This window comes from Pinus tabuliformis, chromosome 4_1 (assembly GCF_031772625.1).
Source record: "Pinus tabuliformis cultivar Carrire ecotype Pingquan chromosome 4_1, CPIR1, whole genome shotgun sequence".
In the NCBI taxonomy this organism is placed as follows: domain Eukaryota; kingdom Viridiplantae; phylum Streptophyta; class Pinopsida; order Pinales; family Pinaceae; genus Pinus; species Pinus tabuliformis.
The window spans coordinates 88179126-88195170 of NC_142303.1; positions in this window are offsets into that span (position 1 = coordinate 88179126).

Below are 16045 nucleotides of genomic sequence, written 5' to 3' on the forward strand. Positions count from 1 at the left end.
TGTTGTTCCAGCTCCTAAAGAAACAAGGTCAACAAATTACAGCTTCTCCCAGAAGTTCTCCACCAGAAACTGCTCAGAACTAGTCAAATCAGGATCATTTCAGCTGCTCCACTAGCTAGCTGCGTTGCAAAGCACCCAAATACATTGGTTAGGTGTGTTGCAACACACTTGAATGCACTACCAGGGTGTGTTGAGCGGGAAATGACAAGTGGCAGAGTCATTCCACAAGGTGGAGAGACAATGGAAGCTTCCAGAATCTTCTCCAATGACACTTGCCTCACTGAATTCGACCAGTGATGAGTAAGAGGCTCTCAGTCTCCAAGTGGAAGCAAGAACTGACAGAGAGAGGCCACTAATCAATTCATGAGCTGACTCATCCTCTTTACATACATCTATATATGGATCCCTCACCAAGAGATCCAGAGGCTGGAATTTTGTACATTGCAGAGAATTGTTGTTGGTTTTGAGATAGAGATCAGAGTATTGGGTGATTTATGCTTTGTTGGAGGTGAAGAGGGGATTCCTTTGCTGGGGGGTTGATGCTGGATTAGGAATCATCGGTTGTAACTCCTCCTGGACCTTCTTGTTATATCAATAAAACTATTTGAGTTTCTCCTACATGCTTGTGTATCAATGATGTTTTGTTATATTTGCATGTTTAGCTTAAATCTGATCCTAAGCTATTTATGAATACAAATCCATGTCTTTGTGTAGTTTTCCTCTTCTATGATCTTGCAGGAACTTGGTGAAGCTGGGCAAGTAAGGGAGCAGGTAGCTTGAAGCTGTCAAAGAGGAGAGAGATTGGATCAAAGGACTAGCGCAAGACACAGGTTGGTTCATCCTATTCCTCTTCATTTATAGTTCATAAAGAAGAATACGAAAGTAGTTTTCTCTGTTTGTTTCTAAGGTACTGTCACACCTTAGTGGGATAGGGGCTTTCTGAGTAGACACTTTTCCCGTTAACAAAATGGCGACTCCGCTGGGGATCATGTCTAGTTAGTTTGTTTGTGTTTCTCTTGTTGTTTGTTTCATAAACTTAGAAGTAGCGAATCGAACTGCATTTTCCATTAACAAATGCAAAGTAGACATCTGTTGCTTCAATCCATTCACTGGATCTGTTTATGATTTGAATAGCTGATTCACAAATGATCTGATTACCCTTTGTGATAGCTCTTAGACCTCCTTTAAATCCACCCTCTGATTGTGCATTGCTGATTGCTTTTACCCAGCCAAAAACCATAGATTAAACTGCAAACCGTGATCCAGAACCCAGATAGAATTCTTGTTTCTGCCCCAGCGTAGGTACTGTGAAGAGTTTCTGCATTTCAGCGCAGTTCCCGAGAGGGCAACCTGCATTGCAATCCAGTTTCTCTGTGTACCAGGTGCGTTGATCAGCTTAGCCTTGTGTAGCTGAGGTTCTTTGCTCAATTTTTTCAGTTTTGTCTCTGATTTTTGCAACCTGTGATCAGTGTGTGTGTCTATTTAAAAGCCCCTTTTCTTTGCCTTAATTCCGCCTCAGTTGTATAAAAGAAACTGTATTTGTTTTTGTGTGTTTGTTGCGTCATTTACAGTTTCCCATTGCAAAAGTAGAATAGCCATACTGTCGTCCTTTGATTTAGATCTGTCGTAAGTGTCGATTTTGATCTTAGGAGAAAGTTTATTTGCTGTTGACAGTTGATTATGCTTTTACTTTTGCCTTTGGCTTGAATTTGTGAATTTCTAGTGTCGAAACAAGTGTTTACTTCAAAATCATAAAGTGTCGTAATCGTCTCTACCTTTTGATTTCGAAAAGAAGCTTGTTTGTGTTTTTCACTTGAAAACGAATTCAAATTTGTACAACAACTTTCTTTTTAGGCATCAATATTAAGAAAGTGAAAAACAAATACATGCACATGTGCATTTGCATATTGACAGTCTGTTTGGCTTGATTTAGGAAAAGTGCATTTACAGTGTGCTCTTTTCTCTTTGAGAAAAGATTGTGTCTTTCTTTTCCCCTTGTAGCTAGGATTTTCATTACTGAAATGAGATAAAAGATTGCTTATCATCTTTAGATTGCATTTCAGGAATTACATCTACATCTCGTGGTGATCCCAAAAGGCAAACTTCTAAGAAAGATCAACTTAAAATAAATTGAATGAATCTAACAACGCATTGGAACGTAACGCACAACATTTAGAGGTCTAGGCTAGAGACGTATTCCGGCGTCGTAAAGCCTGGTAACTGTTGTCCTCACTGATGGTTGGGTGATTCCTCCACTTTGAGACGATAAGTGCCAGTACGGACTTGTGCTCTCACGTACCGTCGAGTATATATTGCGAGACCCCTATAGGCATAAAACCTTTATCCATAGGAAGCCGTGTCGGCCGCCCTACTGATCGCAATGCACCGAACACAGCATTCGGGAAGATTGACTGTCGTACCATAAAAAGTATTCTGCAGTTTTGCGATTGGTTTGGTACTCCCTCTACCTAGACCTCCAGAGCAGTCCCTTTCATTCCTTTTCAGACTCCTTAACGGAAAAGGTCCATCTGAGCACTTGTCACTTCAGGCTCATTAAAAATCGAAGGAGACTAGAGTCATCTTTTGTTTTTTCTCGACTCTTTAAAACTGAAAAAACAAGTTGTGTCAAAGTGTGTTAAAATTTATTTTAAGTGAAATATTCATCCCCTTTTCCTACGTTGATCTTTGGGTTGAGAAAATGGAGCCTACCAACCAAGGAATTCCCCTTGGTGGAAATCCTAGTCCCTTCTCCTCTTGGGGAGATGTTGGTGCGCCCCATATGGCCACATTGTCGCTTCCAGGACTGACAATTGGATTGCCAGTATGGATCTTCTCAACCAATTTCGTTCAGAACACCGCTATTCCTGAACAATCGAATCAGCAATTAGACGAATCCAGAGTTACCTGCCAGCCTTCTACTTCCTCTAATTCTTCCTCTCCTCCTTCCTCTTCGCTTGACGGGACTGGTAAAGCTAAAAGCCAAGTTCCTAAGGAGAAGAAGGAAAAGAAGAAGAAATAGAAAAAGAAGAAGGAGCCAAAGGCGAATGGGGGAAAACGAGTGTCGTCTAACGAAAATCCACACACAGCACCGACCAGGCCTAAATCGCCATGTGTCATTTGCAAAGGAGACCACTTTCAAGAGATTGTCCTTTCATCCCTCGGATACTAAGGGACTGGTCTCCTCATTTGCACAATCCGGTGTCATCAACCTCTGATGATCATGTTGAAAGCACACCGTCAACTAGCGAAAGTGAAGCCCCAGGACAAAAAGGGAAAGCTAGATTTCCCTGCAAACCGTGCGAAGGCAATCATGCCGTCCACCGTTGTCCCTTCTTAGATGAAGCGAAAAGAGTTTTGGATGATCGTCCGGTTTCACCGTTACGACTTCCTCCTAGATATAAAAAACTCTTGCCGAGTCCGTCGCTAGTTGAGAATCCAGCTGGCCCACTCAAGTGGTCAGCTGAAGTGCCTATCATCGAAGATAAACCATCTGAATCCATACCAGACGAAAGTCAAAAGGTCGAGGCGGAAGTTGACCCGGTCTTGCCTTCAGAGGTTTTATATTCAGATGATACAGTCACTGAAGAGAACAAAGATGACACCGTCCAAATTCTCTTCATCAACACAGACTCTGACGAACATGGGGGCAATCTACCGATTCCCTTACCGTAGGAGGGAAGTTCGTCAGAGCCATACCCGGCCGTCTACTCGGTCCCACCTCCAAGCAACCTAGTTGTCTCCTTCGACTGGAATCAACTAGGCAGACCCCGCCTACCGGCAAGCATACCATTCCGAATTATCGTTCAAATATATAGAATGGTCATGGCTGGTACTATCATAGATGAGGGGGCTTCTGTGAGTATCCTTTCCTCTACTGCTTGGAAAGTGCTTGGTTCGCCATCGCTTTTGCCTGAGATGAGAAATCTGACAGGCTTTGATAAAGGAACCAGTCGACCTTTAGGGATCCTTCCCGATGTGCCCATAACATTGAGAGGGAAGACAGTTCGCATGAACGTCATGGTAGTTCAAGGACCCTTGGATTATAACCTACTCCTTGGACGAGACTATATTTATTGCATGGGAGCCATTGTCTCCTCACTCTTTAGAGTAATGTGTTTTCCGCACGAAGGAAGAGTGGTCAAGCTCGTGGACCGGCTTTCATTCCCCAGATCACGCATAGCAAATAGTCATATACCGTCTCTAAATGGTCTCTTCACACAAGAAATGTCTCAACCCCCAGTCCGTCCTCCCGATGAGCGCGAGTAATTCGGAGGGATATGACTGAAACCCAGGGGGCATGCATCCTGGTCTGCTTCGGCAGGAAAACTTCGGGTATAGAGTAGGTTTCCGCGGGAGAATATGACTAGTCTGTACCCCGTCCGTCAGTGGAAGAGGGGTTATTCTAGAATAAGATTCTCTTGTCAAAGTTATGTGAGTTGGAGGGCATCGTCACTCACCTTTGTTTATTTCGAGAAAGATCGCCAAAGAAGTGTTTTGTTTACGCCGTAAATAGAACAATCTTTGGGTAACCTGTAAGAGGTAGGCCTCTCTCGGTAAAACAAATGTTTTGGCGGAAAAAAGTAGAGGTAACCTTGAAACTCTGTTTTATACCTGGGGGCATGCAAACCTTTTGGAATGCAAGCGAAGAGCGACTTTTTATTTTTTAAATTTATAGGACCTCTAACCCTTTAAACTCGTAGGATTGGTCGTTTCCTAACTTGCATAAAGAAAGGATATGAGGCAACACTCGAAAGATTGCCGCTTTTATATGAGACATTATTATCATATGACTGGATTAATCGAGTAGTTTTAGCGCATAGTTCAAGCTCATTAAAAAATAAACATAAGACCGAGCAAATGTTTCCACCCACGTTTAAGCTCGTTAAAAAAATGAACTATTCCCCGGTAAATAACCACCGTGAATGAAGCATTTTCAGCCATTAAAGCCTTGGTCGTGTTTGCATCGTCACCTCCATTTTTCCATTGGCCGATCATTCACCTCCATTTGATTTTTTACCCATTTTGAGGAAAAGCTACAAAGAGTGATTTCACTAGCCATCCTTCTGACACTGCCGTGATTGGAAAATTCCAAACCTTACGTGGAATCAGCTGCTACCCATTTTATCACTCGTTTCTCAAAAGACGAGTCTTCTTTAAGCTCTTTTCAACTGACTCGTAAAATATGAAAAGATTGCCGAGTTTTGGCCTTCCAGCTCGTTAAAGCGACAGGAAGTGCTATCCCTCCTCTAGATTTTAATCTTTTTGGACCTGAGGGATTATTGCACAAAAAGATCAAGCGCTTGTTTTGTTCGGCTCGTTAAAGCTAATCGAAAATTCATCCCTTATGTATTGTTTTATACTTTTTCGGACTTAGGGGATTAGATAACGAAAAAGGAATTTTGGAGTTACCTTTACGTACCTTTTCAGACTCTCTAAAAATGAAAAGGACCGAGTTATCTTTGTCGTTAGACTCGTTAAAAAGATTAATAGCGACAAACTTGTCTTTAGGCGAGAACGAGTTTCACTATCGCTAGGCTCGTTAAAACATAGCGATGGGTTTTCCCGAAGGGCAAATTATAGAACAAGCACATGTTATCCTCCTCAAGCTTGACAAAAATAAAGAGGTACTGGTCAGCAATGACTGGGGAAAAATTGGGAAGAAAAGTCAAAGAAACTTTATTGGTAGCAAGTCGCTCTTGAACATGACACTTCCACTCCATGCCTGAGTCGGGTTGGGTTGTTTCATTCACCGGTCACATCGCCATGGTCACGCCAAACCATCCACATTTGGGGTAAATGCTACCAATCCATCACATAAGTGTCGCCGACATGTTCAAGAGAAGTCATCTAGAGAAGTCACCTGTGTCCCATCCACTACCATACATTATACTTCATTCTTTCATGACCGCCACCCTGAACCATATATCACTAGATCGTTTTCACCTCCATCAAAATCATTTTCTCCATTCCGTGTCATTGATGTGGGATTCATTAAGGCCCTCCTTTGACGGATCGCTTCTTGTCGACATCATCTCATTATCCAAGAAGTTGATCTAGGAACAACCCCTTCAGTACTTTGAAGCTTGCATGCCTCAATGGCAAGTTTCTCACTTCCAGCGACAGGTATACATCAATGACCTTCGACCAAAAGATTTTGCGTGGTGTTCGACGCCAAGTCCTTTATTCACACCACGTGAATTGTATTGCAGTACCTTGAGGGTCATTATCATTATCGATGATTCCTCTCGCGCTTGTTAACAGTTTACATCATTGACTGGTAATCAAGCGATGTTTTCCATGTTCAACTTCAAAACATTTCTCACATGGATCGACTTGTACTTCGAGTGAAGATCGGACGAGATTGAAGACCTCGGATCTAGTTTCATCCATCCGGGCTGCGATATATATTCAGGAAAAATAAAGACATTGAAATGTACAACATTACAGCACAGATAATCATCCTACCAAAAGGATGATGACTTCATCAGAATCATCAGTCTACCATCAGACGATTGTCTGTCCTATGTACATGAAAATGAATTTATAAAGCTGAGCATGGGAATGCCTGCCTCAGCTAGATCATGAAAACAATATGAATATAATGTATTGTATTGTATCTTATTACAGGTCTCCTCCCAGCATTGAAAGAACTTCGGATCCTCCTAATAAAGCATTTCACCCGATAAACGGCCTCATACTTTAGGGGGCAACTGTTATAGACATTTTTGTGCCTTACAGCTCTAAGCATGAAATTTCCATAAACCAAGGGATCCTAAGTCCCTAAAGGTGTTGTTCCAGCTCCTAAAGAAACAAGGTCAACAAATTACAGCTTCTCCCAGAAGTTCTCCACCAGAAACTGCTCAGAACTAGTCAAATCAGGATCATTTCAGCTGCTCCACTAGCTAGCTGCGTTGCAAAGCACCCAAATACACTGGCTAGGTGTGTTGCAACGCACTTGAATGCACTACCAGGGTGCGTTGAGTGGGAAATGACAAGTGGCAGAGTCATTCCACGAGGTGGAGAGACAATGGAAGCTTCCAGAATCTTCTCCAATGACACTTGCCTCACTGGATTCGACCAGTGATGAGTAAGAGGCTCTCAGTCTCCAAGTGGAAGCAAGAACTGACAGAGAGAGGCCACTAATCAATTCATGAGCTGACTCATCCTCTTTGCATACATATATATATGGATCCCTCACCAAGAGATCCAGAGGCTGGAATTTTGTACATTGCAGAGAATTGCTGTTGGTTTTGAGATAGAGATCAGAGTATTGGGTGATTTATGCTTTGTTGGAGGTGAAGAGGGGATTCCTTTGCTGGGGGGTTGATGTTGGATCAGGAATCATCGGTTGTAACTCCTCCTGGACCTTCTTGTTATATCAATAAAACTATTTGAGTTTCTCCTACATGCTTGTGTATCAATGATGTTTTGTTATATTTGCATGTTTAGCTTAAATCTGATCCTAAGCTATTTATGAATATAAATCCATGTCTTTGTGTAGTTTTCCTCTTCTGTGATCTTGCAGGAACTTGGTGAAGCTGGGCAAGTAAGGGAGCAGGTAGCTGGAAGCTGTCAAAGATGAGAGAGATTGGATCAAAGGACTAGCGCAAGACACAGGTTGGTTCATCCTATTCCTCTTCGTTTATAGTTCATAAAGAAGAATACGAAAGTAGTTTTCTCTGTTTGTTTCTAAGGTACTGTCACACCTTAGTGGGATAGGGGCGTTCTGAGTAGACACTTTTCCCGTTAACAAGCGTTGAAGAAAATCTGCTGACCAAGAGGGCTAGAGCAAAAGCAGAAAAGAAGGTCACAGTAAAGGAAGAGTCTTCCTCGATGGATCAATTACTCAGGAAGGTAGAGTAGATGCTTGAAAGGGTGAAACTTGACAAACCTAAGCCACAAGTTAGAAATCCTAACTTCCGTGGCCAGCAACAGCCACAATATAGAATAAGGCAGAGAGATCAGCGAGCCCAAGATCAAATAGCACAGTAGCCAGTACAGCCACCTCTGCAGCAAAATTTTGTGCATGGACCAGAGTCTGATGAGGAAGGGAAGGTAATAGGGGAAGAGAAACACTTCTTTACTCCTGATCATTTGCCTATTTACATTACTGAAGAGGAGGAGTATGCAGAAAGTTCAACTGCACACAAAGATGCAGATTTCATTCTAGCACGTGCCACAGTTTTGGAAGAAGAATCAGATGAGTATCAAAGAGGCTATATGAATGCTCTGTCCGCTCAGCAGTGGCAATATTCACTTAGAAACAGAGATGTGCTAGTTAGCCCAATTCAGAAGAGGAAGGAAGGTTTAGCATCAAAGAATGATTCATCAGTTGCACAAAAGAAAGGCAAAGAGGCACTTGATCCTGATAGCAGCAAATCACCATCAGCAGAAAAATCAAATCAGCAAATTTTATCGAGAGAAAAGGAAAAGAAAGAAGTCCTAGTCAAAGAGGTAGAAAATACTTCTTCTTTTAGTCTAGAGAATAAAATTTCTAAATTGAAGGTATCCATTCCCTTGACTGAAATAATGAGGAACAACAGTTATAGAGGGCAAGTGTCTAAAATTTTGAATATTGATCCAATGTCTGATATGGTGAATGTCGAAGATGATCAAACTGAAATGATTTTTGGGCCAGCATTGAATGGTGAGTCTCCAGATAGTGATGTGCCACCTTTTTATATCAGTTTAAGATTGCATGATTTTGTGTTACATAATTCCATGTTCGATTCTGAAGCTTCTCACAATCTCATGCCCAAGGCTATCATGGATAAGCTGGGTTTCGACGTAGGGAAAATTTTAAGAACCCCCCCCCCTAAATTTATATATATAATAAATGGGTGAATCTCCATGGTATATAGGAAAAATGGAAGGCGATTTTATCAATAATATAATATGTATATATAATTTTTTGGCAAATCTCTCACCAGGCATGGCGAATATTTTACTCAATTATAAAATCTTGTAAGATCTTGGTATTACCATGGGTCAATACCATGGGTTATGATAAACCTGGAGCTTAAAATAAAAATTAATAAAATTAATAGTTGATTTTTATTTTATTTTTTATTTTAACCAAGCTAAAATGTTTAACATACATTAAATTACAACATCCATTTTTACTCTTGATCCACCCCCGAGAGGGATCAAATATTTTTTCACTCTATGCTAGTTTGCATATCACGATATTTGATACCTCTAGGGGGTTAGTAGATCCAGAGTAAAGATGGATCTATGCTGGTTTAATTCCCCCATTTAAATAGGCTACATTCCAGGTGAATACCATGGGTCAATACCATGTGCCATTTTGGTGAATACCATGGTTCAATACCAAGTGCCATTTTGGTGAATACCATGGGCCAATACCATGTGCCATTTTTATTTTTATTAATACTAATATTAGGGTTAATAATGTTTTTTTTGCATGGTATTAATAACAATCTAGTCCATGGTATTTGTCCCATAGTATTTTGCCCATAGGTTTCACCTAAATATAACGCATTTTTTGAGTGTTTGTAAATATAAGGTGACTTATGGAGTAAATATAAAAAAATGTTTTATTTGTTTACCATACCTCTCATTTATTTATATTTTTATTAATTTACCATACCTCTTTTACAAATATGGTATTTGGCCCATAGGATTCACTTAAATAAAACCTCTTTCTTGAGCCTTCATAAATAGAATGAGGGTTATGGACTAAATATAAAAAGAGGTTTTATTTATTTACCATACGTCTAGTTTATTTATATTTTTATTTATTTACCATACCTTTTGAGTAAGTATAAAAATACGTTTTATTTATTTACCATACCTCCACTTTACTTATATTTTTATTTGTTTACACCCTTGCATGTATATAAGGTGACTTATGGAGTAAATATAAAAAATGTTTTATTTATTTACCATACCTCTCATTTATTTATATTTTTATTAATTTACCATACCTCTTTTATAAATATAGTATTTGGCCCATAGGATTCACTTAAATAAAACCTATTCTTGAAAATGGGCGAATGGATTCACTTAAATAAAATCTATTCTTGAAAATGGGCGAATGGAAGGTTGTAACTCCTAATTTCAAGGGCTAAATTTACCTTTTTTACCCTCTCCCTTAAAATAAGGTGGGCTATTTGAGGTGATTTGTAAAAATGTACTATGATACAAAATATTCGCCCACTAAAAATTTAAAACCCCTTAATTTCGCCAAAGGGCGAACATTCGCCCCTAAAATTTTCTATGTTTGGACGTCACCCAGAAATACCATGATCTCTATTCGTTTGATTCTAGCAGAGTAAAATGTATCGGGCTCATCAAAGACTTGGTTGTGAGTCTAGATCAAATCCCAATGAAGAATGTTTTGATGGATATTGTTGTAGTGGATATTCCTCCCAGGTTTGGCATGCTTCTTTCTAGGTCTTGGGTAGCAAAATTGAAAGGGACACTACAACTAGATTTCTCCTATGCAACGATTCTTGTGTTTGGCCAAATGAGGAAACTGTATCGGGAACAAAAAATGAAATACATGATTACAAGCAAGGAGAAACCCAATAATCATCCTATTAATTATGTACATACAGATCTAGAGTCTTCTGTTTTGTATTCAGATAGTTTTAATGATATTAATAGTCAGTTAGTAGAAGCAGAAAGTATTCCAGAAATAGCAGAAAATTTCAGAAAAGTTTTGAAGAAAGAAGGACGAGAACAACAGAACACCGTTGAGAAATCAGCTGAAGGTAACGGACAACAAGCAGGGAAAACAGAGCCAGCAGAATTTCAACACTTGGAAGAAGAGGAAGAAGGTTTGTGGACCATGGATTTCGACAGTGCAGTGGGAAATGATGGCGCTGGAATTGGTATTTGGGTACGCAGTCCTTTCTCCGCCCCGAACAAAGTGCCTAGCAATGTGCGGGTATGCTCTTACAAATTAGCTTTTGATTGTTCAAACAATGACGCTGAGTATGAAGCTCTGATTGCTGGCGTAAAAATTATAAGAAAGTTGAATGCTAAGAGGATTGCAGTATATGGCGACTCCGAATTGGTGATTAAGTAGGTCAGAGGCGAATATCAAGAAAAGCATCCTTGGATGCGGGCTTACCGGAATGCAGTCCTAGACATCCTGAAATTATTTTCAGAATATACCTTGACATGTGTGCCTCGTGTTCAAAACAGCATTGCTGATGCTCTTGCTAAGGCAGCCAGTAGTTTGAAGATTCCAATGAACTCCAGTAATAAATTCGAAATCCATGTCAAGCATCGTCTGACTGTCCCCGACAATCAGAGATATTAGCAAGTTTTCCAAGATGATGAGGAGATTGATGGTTTTCTGCAAAACAAAGGTAAGTTCAAAGAGACCTCGATTGATGTAGAAAATGATGATGGTAAAGATGAGGTGCATATCAATCAAATGGACGTGTTGCAGCTAAAGGATAACATTATTCCTAAAGTCTTGATACCTTTAGAAGAACTCTTTGATCAAGATGACGTAGCCCACAAACCAACATTGTAGCCAACAGAGAAGGGTGTTGAGCAGGTCAATATCGGAACAGCTGCTAATCCTAAAATGGTAAACTGTCTAAAGCATTGCCACCAAAGATAAAAGCCAAATATATCAGTTTTTTTCTTCATTTGCTGATGTGTTTGATTGGGATTATTCTGACTTGAAGACATACGATACCAATATAATTCAGCACACTATACCCATTAAGCCTAATAAAAAACCTTTAAGACAGAAGTTGAGAAGGCTAAATCCAAAACTGCTGCCATCAATTGAAAAGGAGATAAACAAGTTGTACAAATCAGGAATCATTGTTCCCATCAGATTTTCGAACTGGATCTCTAATTTGGTGCCCGTACGGCAGAAGACAGGTGAGATTTGCTTGTGCGTTGATTTTAGGAATCTAAATAAAGTTTCATTGAAATATAACTATCCACTGCCCAAAATGGATCATATACTTCAGCGAGTAGTTGGAGCATCTCGTATGTCACTACTTGATGGTTATTCTGGATATAACCAAATTTCTATCCATGAAGATGACCGAGACAAGACAGCATTCACCACTCCGTGGGGAACTTTTCATTACGCTAAAATGCCTTTTGGTTTGAAAAACACAGGTGCCACATTTCAGCAGGCAATGGACTTGGCTTTTGCAAATGAGAAGGATGTCTTTTTGGTTGTATACCTTGATGATCTGATGGTGTTTTCCAAATCTGATGAAGAACACATGTATCATCTGAAAACTGTCTTTCAAAAGTGCAGAAAATATGGTCTATCGTTGAATCCGAAAAAGAGCTTGTTTGCCATGGAGGAGGGCAAACTACTTGGGCACATTATCTCAAAAGATGGCATTCGTATTGATCCAGCATGTGTACAAGCGATTCAGTAAATCGATCTGCCCCAGAATAAGAAGGAGATTCAATCTTTCAACGGTAAAATGAATTTTTTACACCTCTTTGTACCTAATCTTGCTGAACACCTAAGAGAGATCACAAACATGCTTAAAAAGGACAGCCAAGTGAAGTGGACAGAAGAGGCTGTAAAATCTTTCAATTTAGTCAAATTGGCTCTTTCTTCAACTCCAGTTCTAATTAGCCCAGAATACACTCAGGATTTTATATTGTTTTCATTCGCTTCGGAGCATACTATGGCAGCGGTGTTGATGCAGAAAAGAGATGATCACGAAAGACCAATTGCTTTCTTCAGCCGAACTATAAGAGATGTAGCCTTAAAGTAAAACATCATTGAGAAGCAAGCCCTCGCAGTTGTCAAAGCATTGAAAGATTTTCGGGTATACATTCTGCATTCTCATATTTTGGCTTATGTTCCTAACGCTGCTATCAAAGATGTTTTAGTGCAGACAGATCCGTAAGGAAGACAAGGCAAGTGGATTGCAGCTTTGTTGGAGTATGATGTGGAAATAAAGCCCACAAAGCTTGTTAAAGGACAAGAATTGGCAAAGTTAATGGCCGAATCAAACTTGCACGCCTTAGACATAAATCTGATCACTGCTATGTCCGATGAGAATGAGGAAGGTTCATCAATTCAGATATCTGAAATGTTTGCTCTTTCTCTGTGGTATTCAGATATCATATATGTGCTTCAAAATCTGTCACCACCATCCGGCATGACTAGAAACAAAGCTAGAACTCTCAAATTAAAGGCTGCCAAGTTTTGCATTCTAAATTCTGCACTTTATTGGAAAGATCCCAGTGGCGTTTTGTTGAATTTTTTGGTGGAAGAAGAAGCAAAGCAGGTCATGGAGGATTTCCATGAAGGAGATTGTGGTGGTCACCTTTTTTGGAAAACAACAGCAAATAAAGTTCTAGGAGCGGGATACTATTAGCCCACATTGTTTGCTGATGTATATAAGGTTGTCAAGAGTTGTCATAAATGTCAGATTTTTGAAGGAAGGCAGAAATTACAGCCTTTGCCGCTTAAGCCCATTAAGGTGAGTGCCCCTTTTCAACAATGGGGGTTGGATTTCATTAGTGAAATTCATCCCGCTTCTTCCGGTCAGCATCGATGGATTCTCACGGCAACAGATTATTTCACGAAATGGATCGAAGCAATTCCCACCAGACAAGCTACAGATGCGGTAATTATTTCATTCCTTGAAAATAACATCTTGTCTCGCTTTGGTTGCCTGAATAAGTTAATCACTGATAACACAACAACTTTCAAATCAAAAAGTATGGTAGAGCTTTTTCATAAATATCACATCATTTTGTGTCACTCAACTGCCTATCATCCGCAAGGCAATGGATTGGCGGAGTCTTCTAACAATTCTTTAGTCAACATCATTAAGAAGCTACTAGAAATCAACAAGAAGAGCTGGCATAAGAAGTTGGTCAATGCACTTTGGTCAGATCGGGTCAGTGAAAAGAAATCCATTGGTATGTCCCCCTTTGAGCTTGTGTATGGAGTTGATACATTGTTTCCTACTTCTCTCGCAGCTCCGGTAGTCAAACTTCTTCAGGAAGCCGGCAGTGAAGATGATCCTATGCAGAGAAGATTGAATCAAATGATTCATTTGCAGCAGACTAGAGAAGAAGTTTTCCAAAACACATCCAAGTTGCAAGAGAAGATTAAGAAAATTTATGACAGAAAAGCAAAGGTGGACAAATTTCAGTTGGATGACGTGGTGCTGAAGTGGGATGCAAGGATTGAGGAAAAGGGTAAGCACGGTAAATTCGATAATCTTTGGAAAGGTCCCTTCAAGATTGCAGCATATCGGGGGCAGAATGCCTTTCTTCTGAAGGAAATGAACGGAGAAGATTTCCCAGGAGGGCCGATCAATGGTCGGCTGCTCAAGCGGTACCATTTCTGAAAAGTTTTCTGTTGTTTCCATTGTCATTGTAAATACCATTTTATTTCAGTTTTGGTTTGAGTTTGTCTAGTCAGTCTTTGAGTCCGTTTAAGTCCAAATTTGAGTCAGTTTGAGTCAAGTTTCATGTTAATAAATGAGTCGAGAGTTTCGTGTCATTTGTCGAAATAATGACTCCATAGCCCAATGGACGAAGGCACTGTCTGCTCTCCCAAAGATCTGCTATTCTTGGCACCTCTGAGGAGCTACCATCCCCCATTGGAGCCAATGTTAGAGTCGGTCTTGTCAGTCCTCTGTCTGATATTAAAACTCTTTCTGCATTTCATTTTTAGGTGTCTCGCTCCACTCACCCAGCTGCATTCCACTAGGGGCATGCCAAAATCTGACGAAAGGGTCTTGTCAGTCATTACCCCTCATGCTTTGTACCTGCTAGCTCAGGTTTGTTCATCAAAGTTCATTAAATGACAGTCAATATGTGGTATTTTGATGGGCAAAAAATCATGTTAGTCATAGGTCTAGGGTTTCATAAGTCGTGTTTTCCGAGTACCCAAACACACCAGCAGGCCAGAGGGAGGTTCAACAAGTTTCATCTCCAGATTTTCATCATCCATAATGCTCAAGGGTGATTCCTCTTCAAAACTCTGTTTTGAAGAGGAAATCGTCAAATTAATGTTTATGATAAATATGTAAAGTTCTCCAACATGAAGTACTTCAAAAGCTGGTTCTGATCGTCCTTTTCCAAATGCCATGTCAGCTACCCCTGCAAAAAATTGCCAAAAATTTCATCATTTTAGTCAAAAATCCAAAAAGGGAATGTGAAATACAGAGTTGTATTAAGTTGTGGAAAAAGTGCCAAAATGAAACATTGCAAAAGTGGGTTTTGAAGAAACAAAAATCAAAACCATGACTCCATGTCTTTATATAGATTTTCTCATAAGAATCAAAGTCATTTTACATGCCAAAGTCGGAGAGAAAGCATTTCAAAGGAATTTGGTGAGCCAGCGCGCGTTTTGGGTGAGGTTGGAGGTGTCTTGACAGGTGCAGCGCACTGGGCCCGCACAGCGCATTGGGCATGATCCTCCTGTGTAATTTGGAACGGGTGCGGCGCACCGGTAGCGCGCGGCGCATAGAAAGGGCGGCGCGGCGCATACAGTCTAACACTCAAAAAACGCCCGAAAATCCTCCAAATCGCCATTGAATTGCTTGGACGTGCCAGGTAGTGTCTACATCTCGGCGGTTCATGCATTTTTGTGTGTTGTGTGATGGTGGTTTATGGTTCCAAATGATTGAAACAAAATTTCCAAACCCTACCTCTAAAAATCCTTATGTCAATTGCTGTTAAGGGTTGAAAATTCATCATTTTGTCACCAAGTTTCCCCTTCCATCCCATCTGTCCCTTTGTCCTTCATTCCTTTTTTCCTTATACCATATCCCTTTGAATATCATTGCCCCCATCTCCTAAAATTATTAAACCCTTATCCCCAATTCCCTTTCACCCATTGCCCAATGTAAAAACCCCCAAACCCTACCCTATGCAAAGTTCCCAAACCGTCCTACACTGCCCTAAATAAAATCTATCCTAATACTCCTAATCCCTTCATATTTTCCCTCCCTAACAGTCCCTGTTACATTGCTCCCTTGGTGACAGATTTCAAACATATCACAATAGCAGTCTAGCGCAGTCTTGCGACCAGCATTCATTTCTCCAAGCAGTTTTCATA